Source organism: Pristiophorus japonicus, chromosome 4 (assembly GCF_044704955.1).
Source record: "Pristiophorus japonicus isolate sPriJap1 chromosome 4, sPriJap1.hap1, whole genome shotgun sequence".
Taxonomy (NCBI): domain Eukaryota; kingdom Metazoa; phylum Chordata; class Chondrichthyes; family Pristiophoridae; genus Pristiophorus; species Pristiophorus japonicus.
In genome coordinates this window covers 63471124-63485363 of record NC_091980.1, presented here as the reverse complement: position 1 = coordinate 63485363, position 14240 = coordinate 63471124, and the positions used below count along the sequence as shown (strand labels likewise).

Below are 14240 nucleotides of genomic sequence, written 5' to 3'. Positions count from 1 at the left end.
CATGAAGATTACCGTAGCATGATGGTTACATACATGACATCCCCTCCCCCCTTACGTCTTTTTGTGTCAAAGATTAAGTCTTTCAGGAGGTCGACGCTCTCTCGTGGAGCGCCGCAGTTGTGACTGGTGGCTGAGCCTCGGCACGCGTCTCTGTCACCTGAGGTGATCCTGGCCTGTCCGGGCTGGCCGCAGGGACTGTGCATGCTGTGGATTGTCCTCGTTCCTCGTCCACTGGCAGTGGTGTGGGTGACATCTCATGCTCTTCTTCAGATTCCTCCGTGTCGATGCTGAACCTTTTCTTTACTTGGTCCAAGTGTTTGCGGCATATCTGCCCATTGTTTAGTCTGACCACTATGATCCTATTCCCTTCTTTGCCAATTACTGTGCCCTCAAGCCACTTGGGTCCCAAAGCATGGTTAAGAACAAATACCGGGTCATCCATTTCTATACACCTTCCCCTTGAGTTTCGATCGTGGAACTCGGTTTGGGACTGGCGCTTGCCCTCAACATTGTCTGCCAGGGCTGGGTGAATGAGGGACAGCCGCGTTTTAAGCGAGCGTTTCATGAGGAGTTCCGCTGGCGGGACTCCTGTGAGCGAGTGCGGGCGGGACCTGCAGGCCAGCAGGAGGCGCGATAGACGGTACTGAAGGGAGGGTCCTTGGATGCGTAGCATGCCCTGTTTTATGACTTGGACTGCACGCTCCGCCTGGCCATTGGAAGCCGGCTTGAATGGCGCTGTCCGGGCCTGTTTGATACCATTGCCCGACATAAACTCCTGGAATTCATGGCTGGTGAAACACGGGCCTTTGTCGCTGACCATGATGTCCGACAAGCCGTGGATCGCAAAAACCGTACGCAGACAATCCACAGTGATGGATGTCGTGCACGAGTTTAATATGATGCATTCGATCCATTTCGAGTATGCATCGACAACGATCAGGAACATTTTCCCCATGAACGGGCCCACATAGTCTACGTGAATACGTGACCATGGCCTGGTGGGCCAGGGCCATGGGCTGAGTGGGGCCTCCCTGGGGGCATTGCCCAGCTGGGCACACGTCGTGCACCTGCAAACCCAGTGTTCCAGGTCTGAGTCAATCCCCGGCCACCATACATGTGACCGGGCAATGGCCTTCATTAACACGATGCCAGGGTGCTCGCCATGGAGTTCCCTGATGAACGCTTCCCTGCCTTTCTGGGGCAAGACTACCTGGCTGCCCCATAGCAGGCAGTCAACTTGGATAGAGAGCTCATCCATCCATCTCTGAAACGGTCTGACCTCCTCGGGGCACGCCCTGTGTGCGGGCGCCCAATCCCCAGTCAGGACACATTTCTTTATCATGGATATGAGGGGGTCTCTGTTGGTCCAGTGTTTGATCTGGTGGGCTGTGATGGGGGAGCCTGCAGTGTCAAAAGCCCCAATGGCCATGACCATCTCAGCGCTTTGCTCCGTTGCCCCCTCGGTGGTGGCCAGTGGGAGCCTGCTGAGCGCGTCAGCGCAATTTTCGGTGCCTGGCCGGTGCCGTATGGTGTTGTCATACACAGCCAGCGTGAGAGCCCATCGCTGTATGCGAGCTGACACATTGCTGTCGGACAACAGGGATGTTAACGGTTTGTTAGAACTCAGCAGGTTTCTCGCCTGATTGAAAGCCCGTTCTTGACAGTCCCCCCAAAATCATTCACAACCTTTACGCAGGAGCATGTGTAACGGATCCAATAATGTGCTTAAGTTCGGCAGAAAGTTCCTGAAATAGTTCAAAAGTCCCACAAATGATCGCAACTCCAACGTGTTGCCTGGCCTGGGAGCCCGGCGGATCGCCTCCGTTTTTGATTCAGTGGGCCGGATCCCATCTGCGGCAACCCTCCTGCCCAAAAACTCAACCTCTGGGGCCAAAAACACACACTTGACCTTTTTCAGCCGCAAGCCTACCCGGTCCAGTCGGCGTAGCACCTCCTCCAGGTTGTGGAGGTGTTCCTCGGTGTCTCGACCCGTTATAAGGATGTCATCTTGGAATACGATTGTTCCAGGAATGGATTTGAGCAAGCTTTCCATGTTCCGCTGAAAGATAGCTGCCGCCGAACGAATGCCAAATGGACACCTATTGTAGATAAATAATCCCTTGTGCGTCGTGATGGTGGTCAGAAGCTTCGGTTCTTCAGCAAGTTCCTGAGTCATGTAGGCCAAAGTGAGGTCCAGCTTCGTGAACAGCTTGCCACCTGCCAGCGTGGCAAAAAGGCCCTCTGCTCTCAGGAGCAGGTATTGGTCTTGCAGCGACACTCGGTTTATGGTGGCTTTGTAGTCGCCACAAATTCTGACCGAGCCATCTGCTTTGAGGACAGGAAAGATGGGACTTGCCCAGTTGCTGAATTCAATGGCCGAAATTATGCCCTCTCTGAGCAGCCTGTCCAATTCACTTTCAATTTTCTCACGCATCACATACGGCACCGCTCTGGCTTTGTGGTGCACTGGTCTGGCGTCCGGAGTGATGCGTATCACTACTTTAGTGCCCTTGAATGTTCCGACACCAGGCTGAAACAGTGACCCGAATTTTTGTAGGACCTGTGAGCATGAACTTCGCTCCACAGATGAAATGGCGTGCACATCCACCAATTTCCAATTCATCTCGTCTAGCCAACTCCTCCCCAAGAGCGCGGGGCTTTTTCCAGGGACGATCCAGAGTGGCAGCCAGTTCTGTGATCCATTATGTGTTACCACCAAGTTTGCACTGCCTAGCACTGGGATGATCTCTTTGGTGTATGTCCGTAGCTGCGTCTCAATGCGTTCCAGTTTGGTCCTGCTAGCTCTGTGTGGCCATAGTCTCTCAAATTGTTGGGTGCTCATAAGCGACTGGCTAGCTCCCGTATCCAGCTCCATGTGCCATTCAATAAAACTTTCATCATCATGGATGGCATTTTAGTGTATGAGCTGTGGACGTCAGGCACGTGAACCTGCTGAACTTCAGCATCCATGGCTTTTCCCTAGGCATCATCCTACATTGCAGACCCCTCGTCTGGTTCCTCTGTCTCGCAGATTAGCCTCACCACAGCCTTTTTGCACATCCTGGCCAAGTGTACACTGATGTTACAAATCCTACAGGTATATTGCTGGAACCTGCAGCTTTTCACAGTATGTCTACCCCCGCATCTTCAGCATAGGCTGAGATTTTTGTTAACAAAGGGACTGTTACCAGGCATTCCTCTCTGATTGCCCATTTGGTTGTTTCTAAGCACTCTGATGGTGGGTGTTAATGGTCCCATCGCGGGACGCATTGTTCCTCGTGATGGCGTGAATTGCCGATCCCCTTTCCATTGTCCCTGTTGCGGGCCCATCCTGGAGTCTGTTGCTGCCTGGGCAGTTTCAAAATGCCCTTGCCTGCCTGCGGACATTGCGTGTTCACAATGTTAACTCCCTGGTCCATCGCCACGTTGGGACCAGGGCTGCACGCGTAAATTAGCTTGGTCTCCTCTTCCCCTGCCATGAAGGTCTTCTAAAGTCAAGTTCTTGGCCTCTATGAACTTCCTGAAAATCCCAGCATGATTAATGCCCTCAGTGAAAAAGTCCCTTAACATCTCCCCCCTGCAGGCATCTGTGAATTTACAGAGACTGGCCAAGCACCGCAGGTCCGCAACGAAGTCCGAGATGTATTGTTCCTCCCGCGCCAGTGTGTGTAGAACCGGTGCCGGGCCATGTGTACACTACTCGCCGGTTTGAGATGCTCACTGATCAGCTGGCTGAGCTCTTCAAAGGACTTGTCCGCTGGCTTTTGGTGTGCGAGCAGGTCTTTCATCAGCGCATACGTCTGTGGTCCGCAGCTGGTCAGTAGATGCGCCCTCCGCTTGTCAGCCGCTGTAGCTCCCAGCTAGTCCTTCGTGACAAAGCTCTGCTGGAGTCTTTCCACGAAGTCGTCCCAGTCCTCACCCACACAGTAACGTTCCTCTGTGCTACTGGTGGCCATCCTCGTGGTTCGGTGATTCCCGTTTCTCATCGCCAAATGTGATGTCCCTGCACCATACTACAAACTCACACGAGGCATGTACTGCAGACACAGTCACTACGTGACCTTAACCTTTATTCCCAGGACCAAGGAGTCTTGACCCTGGGTGGGACCTCCCCTTTTATACCTGGAAACCCAGGTGAGGAGTGTCTCCCACAAGTTCACCCCCTGTGGTCAGGGTGTGCATTTCTAGGGTATAAGTACAGTGTACAGGAGTTGCATGAAGGTTACAGTTACATGAAGATTACCGTTGCATGATGGTTACATACATGACAGCTCCTTCACCTGTTGTGCAACTCTCCTGGCTCATAAAACGTCGTAAAACCAGGTGCAAAAAGTAATCAAAAAGGCTAATGGAATTTTGGTCTTTATGTTGGCCTTTATCTCAAGAGGGCTGAACACAAAGGGGATGAAGTTATGCTTCAGTTGTACAGAGCCTTAGTCAGACCCTATCTGGAGTGGTGCATTGAGTTTTGGGTACCACACCTTAGGAACAATATATTGGACAGAGGGGGTACAGTGCAGATTCACCAGAATAATATCAGGGCTTGAAGGGTTAGATGATGAGGACAGGTTGCATGAGGGTGTATTCCCTTGAGCTTAGAAGATTATAAAAGGATTTAATCGATTCACTGAAGGCATAACCTAGATGCTGTTCACAAAGCAGGAAAACAGACTGAATCATTTTGCTGCAGAAGAGGATTACATTTTAAATCATTGCTTCTGCCATACTGGGGCAAAGGCTTTTACTAATACCATAGACTTATAGGGAGTGTACTCTCACTAAATTCCATAGCAACAGCAACCAAAACAAACAGAACCACTTCTAGTTCAAGCTGTGCTGTATAAAGCAAAGTTAACAATAATTGTGCCTTTGAACAATATTCACTTGTGCAATTTTTTTCCAATTTCCCCTCACATTTTCTCTTCTTCCAGTTCTGAAGGAGTTCCACAGGCATTAGCTACCCATTGATATCACAACATAAAAAATAGGAGCAGGAATAGGCAATACGGCCCTTCGAGCCTGCTCCGCCATTTAATACGATCATGGCTGATCCGATCATGGACTCAGGTCCACTTCCCTGCACGCTCCCCATAACCCCTTATTCCCTTATCGGTTAAGAAACTGTCTATCTCTGTCTTAAATTTATTCAATGACCCAGCTTCCACGGCTCTCTGAGACAGCGAAGTCCAAAGATTTACAACCCTCTGAGAGAAGAAATTCCTCCTCGTCTCAGTTTAAATGGGTGGCCCCTTATTCTAAGATTATGACCCCTAATTCTAGTCTCCCCTATCAGTGGAAACATCCTCTCTGCATCCACCTTGTAGAGCCCCTTCATAATCCTTTAAGTTTCGATAAGATCATCTCTCATTCTTCTGAATTCCAATGAGTAGAGGCCCAACCTCCTCAACCTTTCCTCATAAGTCATCTCTCTCATCTCTGAAATCAACCTAGTGAACCTTCTCCAAACTGCCTCCAAAGCAAGTATATCCTTTCTTAAATATGGAAACCAAAACTGTATGCAGTATTCCAGGTGTGGCCTCACCAATACCTTATACAGCTGTAGCAAGACTTCCCTGCTTTTATACTCCATCCCCTTTGCAATAAAGGCCAAGATTCCATTGGCCTTCCTGATCACTTGCTGTACCTGCATACTAACGTTTTGTGTTTCATGCGCCAGGACCCCCAGGTCCCGCTGTACTGCAACACTTTGCAATTTTTCTCCATTTAAATAATAACTTGCTCTTTGATTTTTTTCTGTCAAAGTGCATAGCCTCACACTTTCCAACATTATATTCCATCTGCCAAATTTTTGCCCACTCACTTAGCTTGTCTATGTCCTTTTGCAGGTTTTTTGTGTCCTCCTCACACATTGCTTTTCCTCATTGTATTGTCAGCAAACTTGGCTACATTACACTTGGTCCCTTCATCCAAGTCGTTAATGGATATTTTTCATGTTGGCTGAAAAAATAAACATGCCAGGCTATTTCACTATGGGGTTGTCATAGCCACAGTACTTCCTGTCCTCATCAGATGTCCACATATACACTATTGCACTATAAGTCATTCGATTGCTAACAGGGATGGATACAGCTGTTGTACAACTGTTGTACAGCTTCCAAACGGTCTTCCAGTGAATCCTTCACTGACTTGTAGGTAAAAGCAAAGGACGACACTGCCCCAAAGATAGAGAGGGTCACCGGACTGAAGCTGCGATTGACCCCAGCTATCATGCAGGTAATGATGGTGAAACCCAACAGCACCATGGGAAATACTGGTGGTATCTTGCTTGGCAATTCACGATTCATTTCAGTTTTCAAAACTGAAGTGGGCTTACTGACTTTGCTGGCCAGGCTTTGCAGAAACTTGTCATTGAGTCGCACCTGTTTCTGGAGGTAGATTAGCCCAGCAACTGTCAACCCAAAGCCTGTAATGGAAGACAACCCTGGCATTGACACTGGCACTACACCCAGTGCTCCAGCGAGAACAGCCATCAGCCAGACTCTCTTCTTCAACTTCCTTATTTTGGCTTCTATAATTTCCAGCATAATCTTTGGGGGTGAGAGCGAGAAAGCATTTGATTTTATACTGCGGAGATTGCTGACGAGGCTGAACTTTAAGTCAGGAAAGTCATATTTGTCCAGGTCAAAGCTAGAGATCAGAAAAATGGCTGGAGGTGTAATTCCAACACTTTGGAAGTTGCTGACACAGTCCCTGAGGATTGTCCTCCTCCCTTCACTAAAGTCAGCACCTTGCATCCTCAGTGCATGGGCATCATTGTCTATCTTGGATCGCACATAGTACAACTCCTTGCCCTGTTCTTGAATCCTTTTGGCAAGCTCTGCGTTGTTCTCTCTGAATCGTGACTGGGACACAACGATGAAAAGTCACAGCTTTCAAACTTCACCTTCTTTAGGTAATTATTGATTTCAAAACCAAAGGAATTTGTTCTGGGAAGATCCCAAAGATGAACATTAGACAGAGCTCGATAGGGATATCTGGTTGGCTCCATCCCAGTTTCTTCATTCCCAGTTGGAGCAGCTCCCTGATCTTCGCTCCGAAGACCTCTCATAGCATTGATGAAGATGGATTTCCCCGAGTCCACATCACCCATCACTGCGAGGTTTAGCTGCATGGTTGGGGTGGAGTGTAGATGTTTTTAGTATAAGGGGTGCTGCAGTGGTGTGGGGTGGACTGGTTGGGCTGGGTGCTCTTTGCCTTTCCGTCATTGTTCATGGGTTTGTATGTAACCTTAGGGCTGCTGACGAAGGGCCATGCGGCTCTTTGTCGGCCGGCGCAGACACGATGGGCCGAAATGGCCTCCTTCTGCGCTGTAAATTTCTATGTTTCTATGTTACCCTGCCTCGCTTTCCACCTTTTTCTTAGCCCATATGCGTCAAGGCTAATTGTGTTGTCTTTACTGCAGTCCACCTTGACTGAAATCAGCTTATTCTGCAGTTTGAGGATTTAACAAAGGATCTTCCTGGTCTATTAAGTGCAGGTCCCTCAAATAGAAGTTTGGATATACTTGTACTGGTGAGATGGAGAAGAATGAATTCAAAATAAAGTTTGTGCAACTCTTTGGTAAGGAACTAAATTAAAAGCAGTAAAATGTTCAGTTGTAAAGAAAAGAGCAAATTATAGAATAAAATGATAGAATAATAACACATGTAGTGTATCTGCAAGATCTCCTGAACCGTGCTTCGAAAACTGTGAAACCCGATCCAAAGATTAATGTATTTTTATCTCCTCTAAACATCATTCTTTCTGCTGGGATCAAGCAGTTCACATAATGTTCACCATAGGGAATGTCATCACATCTCACTCTGTCACTCCATAGATTAACACTTTACTGCAGAGAATAAGACAGCTGCAGCCCATCCAGCTAGGCACTGCATAGATCTTCTCAGTGGTTTAGTGCTTGACACAGCATGTTCATGTTTTTATTGACAAAAATAGCCCGAGAAAAAAAGACTTTTGAGAACCAAAAGATTTTTATGTTTCATGAAAAAATGCGTATTTTTTAAAGCTATCAGTTGAAATGAGCTTTCTTGACATTGCTAAAAGCAAAGAAATGTATCTTAATTCAAACTACCTTTGAAGTAAAGAAGGAACACCAGCAGGAAGGGACTATGTTAATAATGATTCTATCAACTTACGTTTATATCAGTTATATTGCTGTTTGCGGGAGCTTGCTTTGTGCAAATTGGCTGCCGCGTTTCCTACATCACAACAGTGACTACACTTCAAAAGTACTTCAATGGCCGTAAAGCGCTTTGGGATGTCCTGTGTTTGTGAAAGGCGCTATATATATGCAAAGCTGGAATTTTCTGGGGTGGTAGCGGGCAAGATCGGTGGCGGGTCGCGTGGGAAAGTTGCTATTTTTGAGAGTGGGTCAGTAACCCGTTGTCATCTCGCTCCCATGCGCCTTTCCCCCAGGTATGCCTGTCATTGTGGAGCCGACCCGACTGGTAGTGGCGCGCGACCTAATTGAAATCATCATCAGGTACATTACAGGCACTTAAGAGCCTTTCCCCCCCCCCCGCCACTCCCCTACATTTAAATTTCCTTGTATGGCCATGGGATTCACACAGCTCGGGAACCAAGTCTGTCAACCTGAGGCAGGAGTTCTGTGGTCATTGCTCCAGCTGATTACGTGACAGCATCAAATGTACAGTAACATGTCCCACCTGACAGATGATCACTTTCCTTTGGCAGAAGCTGTTGCTCAGTCCATTTCCAGCACAAATTCTGCAGGCTGCAAGTGTTTCCAGCAAAGTCTCCATCCACTCTCACCTCATTGGAAGAACTCTCTCACCATTGACAGAATGCTTCTGTCATCTGTACTTCACCTGCCATCTATTCCATCAGTATGGATGCTGTTTATACTGTCTCACCTTGGTCCTCAGAATCGGACCATGATGAGCCCCAAAACCAGCAGCACCAGGCACACCAGCAGCACCAATAACAACTCCAACCTTCTGCGCAATCACCTGATGCTGCACATGACAAGGGGCATCAGCACCCGAGCACATTGCTGCCAGGGATGGCCTCAACATGGCCAGATTTACTTCACTTTATGCTGTACACCCATATGGCTGCCATATGATATGCCAGGTTGGCACCACCCCATACCAACACCAAGCCATTCCTTTCACGCTTATCACCATTGCGGGGGGTATCGTTATGTCTCACCATTCACTGCAACTCACTTCCAAAGGTACAAACAAATCTGTCCAAGAGCACAAAGTGTTCAAAATAAAGGGGGAGAAATACCCCAGTGCTCCGTTTGGGGGCAGTAACCCAAGTGGGGAGGGATTCCTGCGCCCAGCGCGGAAGTCCCACCCCAGCCACGAAATTGGGGTTAGCACCCCTCACAGGAAGTGGAGCGCAATGGCGCGTGCTCCACTACCTGTTGGGGCGGTATCCGGCGCGCTACTCAGGCAGGATCTGCAGTGCTGCGCGGCTTCTCCATGTAGCACTGATACGTTTTAACTCCCTTCCCCTTCCAAGGCGGTGTGGTGCCGTGTCCGCAGCCCAGCACCCAAAAAGAGTAGCTGGCTGCACCACAGAGCACTAATACAGGCCGACCGGTGAGTCGCCCAAAAAGACAAAATGGCGGCACGTGGTGCGCGGTGCAGCATACCTCCCCTTTAACGTCCACCCCAGGAGTAGAGGTCGGCCTAGTTCACGACCCACGAAGCTGGCGCTGACACTGCTCATGGCAGCCTCGCGGGGCGCTGGCTAATTTCCACCACAGGGCGGAAAGGGATTGCTGCAGGCCACTAATGGGTTGCTGCGCAGCAATGACATCAGCACTGGTTGCGTGGTGGTCATGGGCGCCACGCTACCATGTTAGCGTCTCGGCTAACTCCCGTGCAATTTCGCAGGAGCCGTTAGCGCCACCCCTCCCCCCCCCCGGAGGCGCTCACGGGAGGCGTACAACAGGGGAAATTTGCCCAAAAGATTTTTATGTTTGACACCACACTAACAGAAACTTTACATAAACATTGGATAAGACACCCAAGTGGCTACCCTTGTGTGTTGTTAGTTGGTATGATTGGACTAGGATGAGGGTGAGTGTGAAGGATGGTAGTGAGACGGGGATGTGATAATGTAGATAGAGGGATGGGTGGAGGTGCAAAGTATGTTGGTAGGAGTAAAGATGTGCAGGAGTAGGGTAGGGAAGGCAGAGTGATGGAGATGTGATGAGAGGCACAGCAGGATGAAGTTGAGTGTGGCTTTGTATAGAATTATAGAATCATAGAAATTTACAGCATGGAAGGAGGCCATTTCGGCCCATCGTGTCCGCACCGGCCGACCAAGAGCTATCCAGCCTAATCCTACTTTCCAGTTCTTGGTCCGTAGCCCTGTTGGTTACAGCAATTTAGGTGCATATCCAAGTATTTTTAAAATGTGGTAAGGGTTTCTGCCTCTATCATGCTTTCAGGCAGTGAGTTCCAGACCCCACCACCCTCTGGGTAAAGAAATTTCCCCTCATATCTGCTCTATACCTCCCCCCAATTACTTTAAATTTATGCCCCCTAGTTGTTGACCCCTCTGCCAAGGGAAACAGGTGCTTTCTATCCACTCTATCCAGGCCCTTCATAATTTTATACACCTCAATCAGGTTTCCCCTCAGCCTCCTCTGTTCCAAAGCAAACAGACCCAGCGGAGCCGAAATTCAGGCCCGCCAGAAACCTGGTGCACTTACTGTCTTTTTGCCACCATTATCGACTCTCTGGTTGCGGCGGCTATTGAATCGATTTTCAGCAATTGTTTGAAAAAATGGCAGCCGGCGGTAATGAGCGGCGGGAATCGGGACTTTGCAGCGGTGTGGGTGGGTGGATTGGAACGCAATTACCACGGGGAAATTCACCTTCTGCTGATTTCCAGTTAACAAACCAGCTGCTCCCTGCCTTCTTAAAGGCCTGGATTTGCAGCTAGGCCTTGAGGAGGGAAAGCCTTGCAGTGAAGGCCATGTCTGGTGCTGTTGTACCAAGGAGGGTGATTCGCTTCTCGGACACAGAGCTGGAGACCCTGATGCAGGCTGTGGAGGGAAGGAGCGAGTCCTGTACACAGACGCAGGGAGACCCACTCGTGAAGCTTTCACTAATGCCTGGAGGGAGATAGCTGTGGGGATCTCAGTGACCTCCATCCATAATCAGACGGCTACCCAATGTCGGAAAAAGATGAACGACATCATCCATTTGATGAAAGTGAGTACCTGTTCCACCAACTGCTGACCTTCCATCTGTGAGCCTCCCCTTTATCCTTCTCTTATTTCCCACCTTCACTGTATAGTCGCTGAAGCAGCATTTCATTATTGAGGCCTCTATATGTAATATGTCCTTACTATATAGTATAAATGCACACGAGGCCCCATACTTGAGACAAGATCACTCTGTGACCAGTTATCTTTATTACCAAGACCTCAAGAGACAGACAGTGAGTGGAGCTTCCCCTTTTATATCGGAAAGTTCAGGTTAGGAGTGTCTCCCACAAGTTCGCCCTTTGTGGTCAGTGTTCTCAAGATGTACAACTTAGGTCAGCTTATACATGGGTTACAATGACAATTGAATACATGACATCACCTCCCCCTCAAAGTCTTATTGGGATCACAGGTTAAGTCTCTCTGGTGGTTTACGCTCCCTTGTAGAGCGCCTGAGTTGGAGCTCCGGTTGTTGGGCGCTGGCCTGAGTGTCTGCTGTTTGCGGTGCCTCAGGCCTGTCCAGACTGCCCACAGTGACTGAGCTCTCCTCCACTTGGTTCCAGTGTTTGGTCACCTGTGGAGGAGTAAACTCTATGTCGTGTTCTTCCTCTGCTTCTTCTATGGGGTTCCTGAACTTCCTTTTTGTTTGATCCACGTGCTTGCGGCAAATTTGTCCATTGGTAAGTTTAACTACCAAAACCCGATTCCCCTCTATGGCAATCACAGTGCCTGCAAGCCATTTGGGCATTGCAGTGTAATTAAGGACAAAAACAGGGTCATTGACATCAATACATTGCACCCTTGCATTCCTGTCATGGTAGTCACATTGTGACTGACGCCTGCTCTCAACAATTTCTTTCATAGTAGGGTGTATAAGGGATAACCTGGTTTTGAGCGTCCTTTTCATTAGCAGCTCTGCGGGTGGAACCCCTGTGAGCAAGTGTGGTTGGGATCTATTGGCCAGCAGGAGGCGTGATAAGCGGCTTTGTAGGGAACCCCCTTGGATTCTGAGCATCCCCTGTTTGATTATCTGCACTGCTCATTCCGCCTGGCCATTTGAGGCCGGCTTGAACGCTGCCATTCTGACATGGTTGATTCCATTGCCTGCCATGAAGTCCTGGAATTCAGTGCTTGTGAAGCACGGGCCATTGTCGCTGGCCAAGATATCCGGTAGACCATGGGCGGTGAACGTTGCCCGTAGACTTTCTACCGTGGCAGAGGATGTGCTTGAATTTAGAATGGCACACTCAATCTATTTGGAGTCGGCGTCTACTACAACCAAAAACATTTTTCCCATGAAAGGACCTGCGTAGTCCACATGGATGCGTGACCATGGCTTGGCGGGCCAGGACCAGGGGCTAAGTGGGGCTTCCCTGGGTGCGTTGCCCAGCTGAGCACACGTGTTGCACCTGCGAACACAAAGTCCCAGGTCTGCATCTATCCCTGACCACCAAATGTGTGACCTAGCAATTGCCGTCATCATGACAATACCCGGGTGCTCATTGTGAAGTTCTCTGATAAACACCCATCTGGGGCATGACTGCTCAGTTTCCCCACAGTAGGCAATCGGCCTGAATCGAGAGTTCATCCTTGCGTCTATGAAATGGTTTAAACTCCTCAGGGCATGCCCCGTACATGGCTGCCCAGTCCCCATTCAGGACACATTTCTTAACTAAAGACAGTAGCGGGTCTTTAATTTTCCAAACTTTAATCTGACGGGCTGTCACAGGTGAGCCTTCGCTTTCAAAAGCTTTAACAGCCATGACCATCTCAGCATCATGCTCAGCTGCCCCCTTAGTGGTGGCTAGTGGGAGCCTGCTGAGTGCATCGGCACAGTTTTCAGTGCCCGGTCTGTGCCGAATTGTGCAGTCATAGGCGGCTAACTTAAGTGCCCACCTCTGTATGCGGGCCGATGCATTCGCATGTATGGCCTTGTTGTCGGCCAAAAGAGACGTTCGGGGTTTGTGATCTGTCTCCAGCTCAAATTTCCTGCCAAACAGGTACTGGTGCATTTTTTTTTACTGCATATACACATGCTAGCGTTTCTTTTTCTACCATCCCGTAGCCCCTTTCTGCCTGGGACAGACTTCTGGAGGCATAAGCTACCGGCTGTAAATCACATACTGCAGCACATACCCGACCCCATAGGACGACACATCGCACGTTAAAACAAGTTTCTTACACGGGTCGTATAATGTTAACAGTTTGTTGGAGCATAACAAATTGCGTGCTCTATCAAAAGTCCTTTCCTGGCTGTCCCCCCAGACCCAATCGCGACCTTTGCATAGGAGCACGTGTAGCGGCTCGAACAGCATGCTCAATTTGGGAAGAAAGCTACCAAAATAGTTCAGGAGCCCCAGGAATGAACGCAGTTCCATCGTGTTACGGCATCTGGGTGCTCTCCGGATCGCTTCTGTTTTAGATGCAGTAGGTCTGATCCTGTCTGCTGCTACCCTCCTCCCCAGAAATTCTACCTCTGGAGCTAAGAAGACGCACTTCGCCTTTTTCAGTCGCAGCCCTACCCAGTCCAGTCTGCATAGCACCTCCTCCAGGTTGTGGAGGTGTTCTTCAGTATCGCGACCTGTGATGAGGATATCGTCTTGAAAAACCACCGTCCTTGGAATCGACTTGAGGAGGCTTTCCGTATTTCGCTGAAAGATCGCGGCGGCCGAACGAATCCCGAACGGACATCTGTTGTACTCAAACAATCCCTTGTATGTCGTGATGGTGGTCAGCTTCTTTTATTCACTCGCCAGCTCCAAGGTCATGTAAGCTGAGGTCAGGTCCAATTTTGAAAAAAGTTTGCTGCCGGATAGCGTCGCAAAGAGGTCCTCCGCTCTCAGTAGCGGGTATTGGTCTTGGAGTGACAGCCGATTGATGGTGGCCTTGTAATCGCCACATATCCTGACCGACCCATCCGCCTTGAGCACTGGCACGATCGGGCTCGCCCAGTCACTGAATTCAACTGGCGAGATGATGCCTTCCCTCAGCAAGCAGTCCAATTTGCATTCTATCTTTTCCCGCATCACGT

At 49.2% G+C, this 14240-nt stretch overlaps 1 pseudogene; it reads right to left on the bottom strand.

The window, feature by feature from the left end:
- Positions 1 to 6071: 6071 nt before the first annotated feature.
- Positions 6072 to 7132, bottom strand: LOC139262448 (T-cell-specific guanine nucleotide triphosphate-binding protein 2-like; annotated as a pseudogene).
- Between the last annotated feature and the right edge of the window lie 7108 nt (positions 7133 to 14240).